At 33.8% G+C, this 12,500-nt stretch overlaps 4 non-coding genes and 1 pseudogene across 4 annotated transcripts; all 5 read left to right on the forward strand.

Annotated features, from left to right (window-relative positions):
• The first annotated feature begins 1,608 nt into the window (after positions 1-1,608).
• On the forward strand, positions 1,609-1,727 carry LOC145847855 (5S ribosomal RNA). Its single transcript, XR_014371557.1, has one exon. It is a non-coding gene; the product is annotated as a 5S ribosomal RNA (ribosomal RNA).
• A 2,855-nt stretch (positions 1,728-4,582) lies between these two features.
• Positions 4,583-4,701, forward strand: LOC145847850 (5S ribosomal RNA). The gene has a single exon (XR_014371553.1). It is a non-coding gene; the product is annotated as a 5S ribosomal RNA (ribosomal RNA).
• A 3,845-nt stretch (positions 4,702-8,546) lies between these two features.
• Positions 8,547-10,354, forward strand: LOC145847848 (small subunit ribosomal RNA). Its single transcript, XR_014371551.1, has one exon. It is a non-coding gene; the product is annotated as a small subunit ribosomal RNA (ribosomal RNA).
• A 182-nt stretch (positions 10,355-10,536) lies between these two features.
• On the forward strand, positions 10,537-10,689 carry LOC145847841 (5.8S ribosomal RNA). The gene has a single exon (XR_014371545.1). It is a non-coding gene; the product is annotated as a 5.8S ribosomal RNA (ribosomal RNA).
• Positions 10,690-10,911: 222 nt separating this feature from the next.
• LOC145847853 (large subunit ribosomal RNA) overlaps positions 10,912-12,500 on the forward strand; it is a pseudogene marked incomplete at its 3' end in the record, with an annotated part of 2,841 nt that continues 1,252 nt past the window's right edge.

Raw genomic sequence — 12,500 nt, forward strand, 5'->3', positions numbered from 1 at the left:
AGAATTTTCGTAGGTTTTTTCACAGAATATGTTATTTTCATTTTAGTTGATGTTTTTATTTCATGTTTTATTTTCTAATGTACTTATTGGGTGCTGAAAGAGCCATAAAAACCTCATAATCGAACAATTTACTAAAAAATTATTAATATTGAAAGATTTAAATTTCGAAATAACCTACCTACGGTTAATCTACACGCGTTTAGAAGCCGTAAAAAAATATTTTCGACTTTGTAATGGACCAAACAAAAAATATAGAAAAAATTATCGAAAAAAAAAATCTTTTAAAACTTACCTTACGTTAGTCCTTATGCGTTGCGAAGCTCAAAAAAAATATTTTCGACATTATAATAGAACAAACAAAGAAAATAGAAAAATTTTCCAAAAAAATAAAAAGTCGAAATTCGAAAAAAGAAGAAAAGTGGTCCTTTTCTAGGAGTTTTTTATTCCCAAAAAATGGGTTGATGTCCCCGTAACCCCTAAAAAAAGGGGGTCGAAATAACATTTTTTCATCATGCTTCAAATGGGCTGAAAAATTTTTTACGGGGTCTCTGGACCAAACAAAAACGATCTGTCGAGTCAGAATTCCGAAAATCGAAAATTCCCGAAATTTCTGTACTTAAAAGGCGGGGCGCCCACTATCGACAAAAGTGTGCCAAAACCCACAAACGTTGTGTTACGCGCGCTAAGATAAACACAAGCCTGATTGCTGAAAATGTATTCTATTTGAATAAGGTAAGTATCAACATCAAGGAAGCAATTCCTTTATTATAAACTCATACTCTGATATGCGCTAATATTGCTCGTGAATTGTTATTTAGTTTAAAAATATAATTTATATTACTTTTATTTTATTTTAATTCTATATAATAACTATTTTATATTTTTATTAAAAATTTTCTTGTTCAGTTTCTAAGCAACCACAGTTACGTTTATATGTTTAATTCTATTGTATTCTATATTTATCGATAATTTAATAAATGTTTTAAAAGACTATTCTGGTTTTCCACGCTCTCTTCAAAAATGTGAGTTCTTTTAATTCTTCCACTTAATTATTCATTTTAAAGTAAAACAACTAGTTATACATATTATTATATTATAATGTATGTGTATTAGATACTATTATTTTATAACATAAACATAGATGAGTTATTAAATTAAACGTCAAATATTTTATTACCTAAAATTAAGTTAATCGTAAAATCTGATGTAGTATGAGATATTCTTTAGAAACTAACTATAAATATTCTTGAAGTAAAACAAAACCATCTATAAATAGAACAATGAGAAATAGTAAAACAAACTAAACACAACATGTTTATTTTAACATTGTTTTTTATTTAGTTTAATCACTTAATAAACTTTACTTCTAATCATAGTATTTAATATAGAATATAGTTAACAATCTTTTAAACAAAGTCTTAAATAAAGTTACAGGGAGTAATTGTAATTAAAACACCAAAAAAAAAGGTTTTAATAAAAAAAATACTTACATCAAGTTAAAATTTTATAAGGATTAATTTTAAAATATCAAATTGATTGTAAATCAAGTGCAAATAGGTTTTTTAAACAAACCGAAGGGTTTATAAAGGCTTGTAAACGCTTTCAAACGCCTACGACCATACCACACTGAGCACACCCCATCTCGTCCGATCTGGGAAGTTAAGCAGTGTCGGGCGTGGTTAGTACTTAGATGGGTGACCGCTTGGGAATACCACGTGCCGTAGGCTTTTGCTTTTTGAATTCATCTTTTTTGTACTATTTTTCTTTCTGACCTATTTATACTTATTACTCGTTTATTTACATTTCTTTAACGCTTAAAAGAAAAGTAAATTCTAGTTATTAGCAAATAAAAACGTAAGCCAATCAGATAACGTTATTTGCTGTTTAAACCAATTAGAGCGCTAAAAAAGTGGTTTGACCAGTTTGAGATATCGAAAAAATAATGGCACCATCTTGTAGAGTACAATTTTCTGAGTTAAAATTAATACAATTAGTCTTTTATACTAAAACTTAAAAGTTTTTTTGTCCAAAAACAAATAAAAGCGTGGCTACTTGAAAAATCAAACGAAAATAAATTTTGCACTTTTGTATTGTGAGTCATAATAAGTTATTTACTGTTACCAACAGATACTAGCAAAAGCTTTTTAAAGTTTTGTATTAACTTAATGTATTTGTAATTACTTTTACTTAATAGAAACTATTGAATTACGTTTACTTAGTTTACTTTTGTATGTGTATTAAATATATAGCAATTTTGCTTGAACTTAAATAAAGATTATTAAACTATTAAAAGAAAACTATCAAAGTTTACTAACTCAAAAGCTAAATCTTAGTTATATTGTTATAAACATTTATGTTGTAATTTACTAATAACTAAATGAGTTTATTTCAAACAAAAAGAATTAAATAATGTTATGTTATGTCAAGCCTACTATATGAGGTATATAGGTATATAAGGTATACAAGCTTATGTTTGAAAGTTATAATAATTAAAATAAAAATAAATATTTAGTTGGTAAAATTTGTATTTAATATGCTTTGAAATTAGAGTTAGTATAGATGTTTTTTTTTAAATATAATAAATATAAGTATTTAGTTACTAATAATAAACTAAAATACCAATTTTGTAGTTATTACAAAAAAAAAAACTTATCTTACTTAAAGTTCACTGTAATTGAAACATTATACAAAAGCTTTATAATTATAAGCTTTGAATAATTCTATTTGAATAAATAATAGATTCATAACTATATTCATGTTTGCATATTTAAATTATAAAAAGTTAGTGTTTTGTGTATTGACTTTATGATTATTTTATTTTAGTAACTGTTAGTTTTATACTTTAATAAAAGAAATATGGTTAACAAGTAAGTTAAAAATGAAAGAAGCATAAAAAAACACACTAATTAACTGCTTATTCAATAGTTTGATTATTTAATTATTTTTCTGTTATATAGTTTAATCGTATTGTATAAAAAATACAGAGGTTTAAAGTAAGTTTGAATAAAAATAAAACAAAACATATAATATAAGCATTAGTTAAAATACATAGTTTTTTTTTCTAAAAAAATTTAATTCTTTAATAATAAGTAGTAATTTAAATAAAAAATAATACAAGTAAAGTTATACAATATATATACTATAGTTTGTCAAACTAGGCAAACACTACTAGGCAAAAAACAAACTAGGCAAAAAACCTACAAAGTAGGCCACCACTACAATCCTATGTTCCAACTGGAAATTCAATGAGATCGTTACTGTACTTGTGATGAACGTTGATAATCCCCAAGATTGTAAGTCGAAGGCCTTACCCAACCTAACCAGCGCACTGGTTTTCTTACAACTGAATTAATCAACATTTATTATTGAATATAATCATTATTGATAGATAGAGGAATGTTGACAATCAACAACAGATTGTAGGTCAAAGGCATTACTCGACCCAAGTACCCACAACCTAGATTGAACAACATTTATTAGATAGATTTGTTTAATGATAGATAGAGGAATATTGTCAATCCACAACAGATTGTAAGTCAAAGGCATTACTCGACCCAAGTACCCACAACCTAGATTGAACAACATTTGTTAGATAGATTAGTTAGATAGATAAATAGTACAGTATAATCTCAAAGAATTTGAAGCCCGAACATTGAACGATAGTGGTGTTTCGTGACGACTAGCGGGATTCGATCTTACAACCTTCTGCTTATGAGTCAGCTGATAAGACCACTGACCCACCGCGCCACGACAAAGATAAAGAAATATTTTGCTATATAAATAGGTTGATTTTTATAATTTTGTTATACAGTGTCAATTACAGTGAACTTCAAGTAAGATATACAACAGTATATATATTTCCGAGTCTGACTTTGAGTACTTTTTATATATTATTAACAAGATTTTTTAGGAGTAATATCTGTTTAGTTCTTTAATATATCTTTAAAATAATAATATTTTTTAAGGTGTTTAAAACTTTTAGAAGCTGTATGTAATGTCTTTTAGTTTAATAGTTCTTTTAAATTAGTAAAAAAAATAAACATGGTTGAGTTATCAAATTAAACAAAATAGAACGTCAAGTATTTAATTACTAAAATTAATTTAATTAAAAAAAAATCTCAGGTAATCTAAAATGTCAGGAATTATTTAAAAATAAATATAAATTTAAAACTTATTATATTGAAAAGATTGATGAATAATACTCTTGAATGTATGCAATGTTTGTATTTGTAATGCAATAACATAAATGGATAGATCAATGACAAATTGTAAACATATTGTATTATTTTATTTTACGATTTTATTTTATTTATTTAATAATTCAATAAACTTTACTTCTACTTTTCCTGGTCTTAGGTAATTTATAGATAACAATTATTTAAACAAACACTTTTGTACAGTTACAATACAGTTTTAGTACAGTTTGGGAGTAACTGTTGATTAAAAAAACAAAAAAAAAGTTAATTCAGGTTAAAATTTTATAAGGAATAATTTTAAAATATCAAATTGATTGTAAATCAAGTGCAAATAGGTTTTTTAAATAAACCGAAGGGTTTATAAAGGCTTGTAAACGCCTTCAAACGCCTACGACCATACCACACTGAGTACACCCCATCTCGTCCGATCTGGGAAGTTAAGCAGTGTCGGGCGTGGTTAGTACTTAGATGGGTGACCGCTTGGGAATACCACGTGCCGTAGGCCTTTGCTTTTTGAATTCATCTTTTTTGTACTATTTTTCTTTCTGACCTATTTATACTTATTACTCGTTTATTTACATTTCTTTAACGCTTAAAAGAAAAGAAAATTCTAGTTATTAGCAAACAAAAACCTTAGCCAATCAGATAACGTTATTTGCTGTTTGCTTATTTGCTGTTTAAACCAATTAGAGCGCTAAAAAAGTGGTTTGACCAGTTTGAGATATCGAAAAAATAATGGCACCATCTTGTAGAGTACAATTTTCTGAGTTAAAATTAATACAACTAGTCTTTTATACTAAAACTTTAAAGTCTTTTTGTCCAAAAACAAATAAAAGCGTGGCTACTTGAAAAATCAAACGAAAATAAATTTTGCACTTTTGTATTGTGAGTCATAATAAGTTATTTACTGTTACCAACAGATACTAGCAAAAGCTTTTTAAAGTTTTGTATTAACTTAATGTATTTGTACTTAGTTTAAATTAATAGAGTTTATTTGGTTTACTTTATTATGTGTATTGAATGTGCTAGTATCTAAAAATAAATACAACTAAAACAAAACAAACAAGGAGAGTACTTGAATAGAACCAACACAATTTACAGACCAGTTGTGTACTAAATTTAAAGAAATTCTGAATAGTGAATATGCAATTATTATTATAAGTTCAAAGTTCACTTTAATTTAAATTAATGTATTTTGTAAATTGGTTTTATTTAATACGATAGTAGTGAATTACTTTATTTAATTTACTTTAGTATGTGTTGTATAACTTTATTTAAACCAGAAGCAAAACGGGATTATACTTTCAATAAACTACACAATTTACAGACCAGTTGTGTACTAAATAAAAAGCTATTGTGAATGGTGAATATGCAATTATTATTATAAGTTTATAAGTTCACAGTTTACAAAAGCTTTAGAATTTAGTTACTATTTTGTTCATATTTGCATATCTAATTTATGAAAAGTTAGTGTTATGTGTATTGGCTTTTTAATTTCTTTATTTGTAGAACTGTTAGTTTTATATTCTAAAGAAACATTTTTAAATAAATATGTTTAACAAGTAACTTAAAAATGGAAGAAATATATTGTATATATTGAACTATTTATATTTATTCTAGCTATTTGCTTAGTGTATTTATTAATGTGATTATTTTATTTTGTTGTTTGTCTTATAGTTTAATCGTATTGTGTTGAAATATATATATAACAAATACAGAGGTTTAAAGTAAGTTTAAATGAAAATAAAATAAGACATATAGTTGAAATATAAGTTTAAAAAAATAGTTTTTTTTTTTTTTTTTTTCTTTGTTTGTTTGATTGTTTGTTTATTATATAATCGCGACGTGTCATTTTATTACTTTTAAGCATACTAAATATAATAATAGGTATAGTTATAGGAAAAATTCAATTAGTTTCTAATGTAATAAAAAAGTTTATTTCCACAAATAAATAAATACCTGAAAAATCAAATGAAAAATAAATTTCGCACTCCTGTATTGTGAGTCATAATAGGTTATTTACTGTTACCAACAGATACTAGCGAAGGCTTTTTAAAGTTCTATGTTAATTCAATGTATTTGTACTTAGTTTTATTAAAATGACAGTATTGATGGTTACGTTTATTAAGTATGTTTATTTAACGTTATGTAACTCAAGTAAAACCAGAAGCAAATAAGGAGACTACTTTCAATAAACTACACAATTTACATACCAATTGTATACTAAACTTAAAGCTATTCTATTTTATTCTTGATAGTTATTTTAAAGTTATTAAATTATACAAATGTATTTTGTAAAGTAGTTTTATAAAGTTACTATAGTTTATTTAACTTACTATAGTATGTGTTATATAATTTTAATTAAACCAGAAGCAAAAAGGGAGACTACTTTAAATAAACTACACCATTTATTGTTATATATAACTCTAATAAAACCAGAAGCAAAAAGGGAGACTACTTTAAATGAACTACACAAATTAAAAATATATTATTATTTATAAATCAATCGTGTTGTGTTTCAAAATACATTTTTCAAATAATGTTTTACAAGTATTTATCAGTTATTTAGTTTTCTTTTTATAGTTTAGCCGTATTGTTTTATTTATTTGTTATTATTTTTATTTAATTGTTTGCTTATTATATTTATCGCCATGTGCTTAAAAAATAAAACAACTATAAAGGTTAAAAAAGTAAGTTTAAATAAAAATAAAATGAAACATACAAAATAAGCTTATGATTTTTTATTATTATTATTATTATTATTATTATTTTTATTTTATTGTTTGTTTATTATATCTATCGCCATGTGCTTAAAAAATAAAACAACTATAAAGGTTAAAAAAGTAAGTTTAAATAAAAATAAAATGAAACATACAAAATAAGCTTATGATTTTTTATTATTATTATTATTATTATTATTATTTTTATTTCATTGTTTGTTTATTATATCTATCGCGATGTGCTTAAAAAATAAAACAACTATAAAGGTTTAAAAAGTAAGTTTAAATAAAGATAAAATGAAACATATAAAATAAGCTTATGTTTGATTTTTTTATTTTACTTTTATTAAATTGTTTGCTTATTATATTTATCGCGATGTGCTTAAAAGAATAGAACAAATACAAAGGTTTAAATTGTAAGTTTTAAATAAAATAAAATGAAACATACAAAATAAGCTTATGATTTTTTATTATTATTATTATTATTATTATTATTATTTTTATTTCATTGTTTGTTTATTATATCTATCGCGATGTGCTTAAAAAATAAAACAACTATAAAGGTTTAAAAAGTAAGTTTAAATAAAGATAAAATGTAACATATAAAATAAGCTTATGTTTGATTTTTTTATTTTATTTTCATTTAATTGTTTGTTTATTATATTTATCGCAATCTGCTTAAAAAAATAAAACGAGTATTAAGGTTTGAAAAGTAAGTTTAAATAAAAATAAAATAAAAATATAAAATAAGCTTATGTTTTTTTTTTTTTTTTTTTTATTATTATTATTTTTATTCAATTTTTTGTTTATTATATTTATCGCAATGTGCTTAAAACGATAAAACAAATATAAAGATTTAAAAAGTACGCTTAAATAAAAAATAATACAAATAAAGTTTATTTATAATAAATATATATATATTTAAAACATTAAAAAAAGTAGTTTATACATATTTTTTTTTATTTATTTCTTTTAAACATATTAAATAAAGTATAAAAAAGTATTAAAACATTTAAACGTAGCATAAATAAGCTTAAAACATTAAAATAATCGAAAAGAAACAAAGAAATTGAAAAAAATCGGAAAAAATCGGCAAAAAAAGTTCAACAGCAACATTTGAGCATCATACACGTATGCATTACTTTACACTAGTGAGAGAGACGTGTTTGTGCGTTCGGTCGACTTGACGAGAAAGCGGGCTTAAAGCATTACTGTTTAGCACCCGAGGCGCGGCTATTGCAGCGGCGGCGAACGTGCTATGTAAACGCATTGGAGCAGCGTATGAAAAACTACAAGCGTCCAGCGGCGGTAGGCTTATAGCTTTGCGAAGTCGTCGAGACGAGTAGCCGACGCAGGCAGGCACGGCTCGAGGCGGGTAACTGCAGCAGACAGATGGCGTGTTGCTGCTGACGAGTTAACCGGCAGAAGGCAAACGGTTGGTCGGGAGAAAGAACAGTCAGTTGTATAGCTGCATGCTGCAGTCGACGCGGGCTGGCGCTTTAAACAGCAAAAGGCCGGCGCCGACTTTCAGTAACGTTCGCAAGGCTTTTAAGCCGAGTGATAGAAAAGGTCTGTATTTATACAGTAAAAACGCTCAGTCGAGCAACGGGTTTAAACGCCCTCGGATAGTTATCTGGTTGATCCTGCCAGTAGTCATATGCTTGTCTCAAAGATTAAGCCATGCAAGTGTAAGTACGAGCTCACGTACAGTGAAACTGCGAATGGCTCATTAAATCAGTTATGGTTCATTTGATTGTACGCTTTTACATGGATAACTGTGGCAATTCTAGAGCTAATACATGCGTAAAGCGCCGAACTGACGTGAGGCGCGCATTTATCAGACCAAAACTAACCGGCTTTCGGGTCGTTACAATGGTGACTCTGGATAAGCTTGCGGATCGCACGGCCTAGTGCTGGCGACATCTCATTAAAGCAACTGCCCTATCAACTATCGTCGGTACGGTATCGGCCTACCGAGGTTGTAACGGGTGACGGAGAATCAGGGTTCGATTCCGGAGAGGGAGCCTGAGAAACGGCTACCACATCCAAGGAAGGCAGCAGGCGCGCAAATTACCCATTCCCGGCTCGGGGAGGTAGTGACGAAAAATAACAATGCAGACCTCGTACGAGGTCCTGCAATTGGAATGAGTACACTTTAAACTTTTTAACGAGTATCCATTGGAGGGCAAGTCTGGTGCCAGCAGCCGCGGTAATTCCAGCTCCAAAAGTGTATATTTAAGTTGTTGCGGTTGAAAAGCTCGTAGTTGGATATAGGGACGGCGAGGTTGGTCGGTCGAAAGGCTAGCACTGGCCTTGTTGTTCTTGTTGGTCGGTGCCTTCGCGGTGCTCTTAACTGAGTGTTGCGGTGGTCCGGCAAGTTTACCTTGAAAAAATTAGAGTGTTCAAAGCAGGCTTTACGCTTGTATAATGTTGCATGGAATAATGGAATAGGACCTCGGTTCTATTTTGTTGGTTTTCGGAGCACGAGGTAATGATTAATAGGAACGGACGGGGGCATCCGTACTGTGCCGTTAGAGGTGAAATTCTTGGATCGGCGCAAGACGAACGACTGCGAAAGCATTTGCCAAGAATGTTTTCTTTAATCAAGAGCGAAAGTCAGAGGTTCGAAGACGATCAGATACCGTCCTAGTTCTGACCTTAAACGATGCCGACTAGCGATCGGGCAGTGTCGAACTTAAGAACTGTCCGGCAGCTTCCGGGAAACCAAAGTCTTTGGGTTCCGGGGGAAGTATGGTTGCAAAGCTGAAACTTAAAGGAATTGACGGAAGGGCACCACCAGGAGTGGAGCCTGCGGCTTAATTTGACTCAACACGGGAAATCTCACCCGGCCCGGACACAGCGAGGATTGACAGATTGAGAGCTCTTTCTTGATTCTGTGGGTGGTGGTGCATGGCCGTTCTTAGTTGGTGGAGCGATTTGTCTGGTTAATTCCGATAACGAACGAGACTCTTACTTGCTAAATAGCTGCTCGACCCATTGGGTCGGAGACAACTTCTTAGAGGGACTAGTGGCGTTTAGCCACACGAGATTGAGCAATAACAGGTCTGTGATGCCCTTAGATGTTCGGGGCCGCACGCGCGCTACACTGACCGGATCATCGTGTGTTCCCTAGGCCGAAAGGTCCGGGTAATCCGTTGAACCCCGGTCGTGCTAGGGATAGGGACTTGCAATTGTTTCCCTTGAACGAGGAATTCCCAGTAAGCGCGAGTCATTAGCTTGCGTTGATTACGTCCCTGCCCTTTGTACACACCGCCCGTCGCTACTACCGATTGAATGGTTTAGTGAGGTCCTCCGATTGAGCCTGGTACGTGCGGCAACGCACTCGCCGGTGTTCGAAAAGACGATCGAACTTGATCATTTAGAGGAAGTAAAAGTCGTAACAAGGTTTCCGTAGGTGAACCTGCGGAAGGATCATTAACGAATCGAAATTTGATTTCAAGCGACGTCTCTTCTTCGAAGGGACCGAGCCCTGTAACTGTTATAGTTCGGTCGCGTTGCTTTCTGACAGCGGGAGTAATAATTCAGCACGCAAGTGCTGGCGCGGCCGCTTCTTTTTGAACACGATTTTTTGGTTGCATTGAGATTGATTAACACGAGAGATCTCTTAGCGGTGGATCACTCGGCTCGAGCGTCGATGAAGGACGGAGCTAGCTCCGAGAAGTAATGTGAATTGCAGGACACATTGAGCATCGATATTCTGAACGCGTATTGCGGCCTCGGGTAATCCTGGGGCCACGTCCGTCTCAGGGTCTTTAACACACCGATCCTTTCATTAGTTTGAAAGTGCCTGCGACTCGTTTCTTAATTAAGGAGCGTGTCGTCAAAGACAGCTGGTCTGGCGATTTCACAGCTGAAGCGTGAGCAGCCTGCTGGCCTCGGGTGAGGTAGCAACGACGGTAGGTGCTCGAGAATAAGTTAAGTGACTTCAAAAGGCCGACGTACAAAGCGCATGTACTTTTGTAGTACATCACTTTTGACCTGAGATCGGGCGGGACGACCCGCTGAACTTAAGCATATCACTAAGCGGAGGAAAAGAAACTAACAAGGATTCCCCTAGTAACGGCGAGTGAAGCGGGATAAGCCCAGCGCTAAATCCGAGCCTTTTTGGAGGGCGAGGAAATGTAGCGTATGGAATTCAGCATGCGGCGAACCAACGACTGCCCACGTTCTTCTGATCGAGGCCTTTTCCCAGAGCGGGTGTTAGGCCCTTGGCGGCGGTCGTAATTCGTCCTAGCGGTTTTCCCGGAGTCGGGTTGTTTGGAAATGCAGCCCTAAGCGGGTGGTAAACTCCATCTAAGGCTAAATACTGGCTCGAGACCGATAGCGAACAAGTACCGTGAGGGAAAGTTGAAAAGCACTTTGAAGAGAGAGTTAAAGAGTACGTGAAACCGCTTGGAGGCAAACGGAGGCGCCCATCGAGTCGCCGGACGTTTTCAGGCGCTGCGAGAGCTGTCCTACTGTTTGAGTGATCTTCGGAGACTCTTACGGTTGCGCTGGCGTCGCGGCGCTGCACTAGCGTTCGGCGAGGGCCGCGACCGGTTGCTGGGCTGACTTTGGTCGTTCGCAAGGTAGCTCTTCTTCGGAAGAGTGTTATAGGCGTTCGATTAGCTTCGGCTCGGCGACCGAGGAGAGATTCCGCGTCGGTCTTCGGACAGGCTGCGTGTTGATCGCTGGAATACGGCTTTGGAAACTGCTCGCAGTCTCTAGAGTTTGTACAAGGCCTTCTTCGCGTTAGCGCTCAGACGCCAGGGGTCTGCGGCTTAAGCTGGCCACGTCTCCGACCCGTCTTGAAACACGGACCAAGGAGTCTAACACGCGCGCGAGGTGTTGGGCAGTACGAAACCCGAAAGCACAGTGAAGGCAAACGAGGCGAGATCCTTTCATTAGGCGCATCGCCGGCCGATCCCATAGGCCGCGTCCTAGGGGTCGAGCAAGAGCGTGCTTGTTGGGACCCGAAAGATGGTGAACTATGCCTGAACAGGCTGAAGCCAGAGGAAACTCTGGTGGAGGGCCGTAGCGGTTCTGACGTGCAAATCGATCGTCGAATTTGGGCATAGGGGCGAAAGACTAATCGAACCATCTAGTAGCTGGTTCCTTCCGAAGTTTCCCTCAGGATAGCTGGCGCTTAGTCGCAGTTTTATCTGGTAAAGCGAATGATTAGAGGCCTTGGGGACGAAACGACCTCAACCTATTCTCAAACTTTAAATTGGTAAGAAGCCGGACTCACTCAATTGGAGTCTCGGCACGTGAATGCGAGTGCCAAGTGGGCCACTCTTGGTAAGCAGGACTGGCGATGCGGGATGAACCGAACGTTCGGTTAAGGCGTCCGATGCAGGGACGTTCATGAGAGACCACAAAAGGTGTTGGTTGATATAGACAGCAGGACGGTGGCCATGGAAGTCGGAAACCGCTAAGGAGTGTGTAACAACTCACCTGCCGAATCAATCAGCCCTGAAAATGGATGACGCTCGAACGTCGAGCCTATACCGAACCGTCGCGGCAGTACGGGCACACGGTGCGATAAGCCGCGACGAGTAGGAAGGCCGCGGCGGCCAGCGCAGAA

This window comes from Thalia democratica, unplaced genomic scaffold (genome assembly GCF_965202585.1).
Source record: "Thalia democratica unplaced genomic scaffold, ktThaDemo2.hap1.1 HAP1_SCAFFOLD_1133, whole genome shotgun sequence".
NCBI classification, from domain to species: Eukaryota; Metazoa; Chordata; class Thaliacea; order Salpida; family Salpidae; genus Thalia; species Thalia democratica.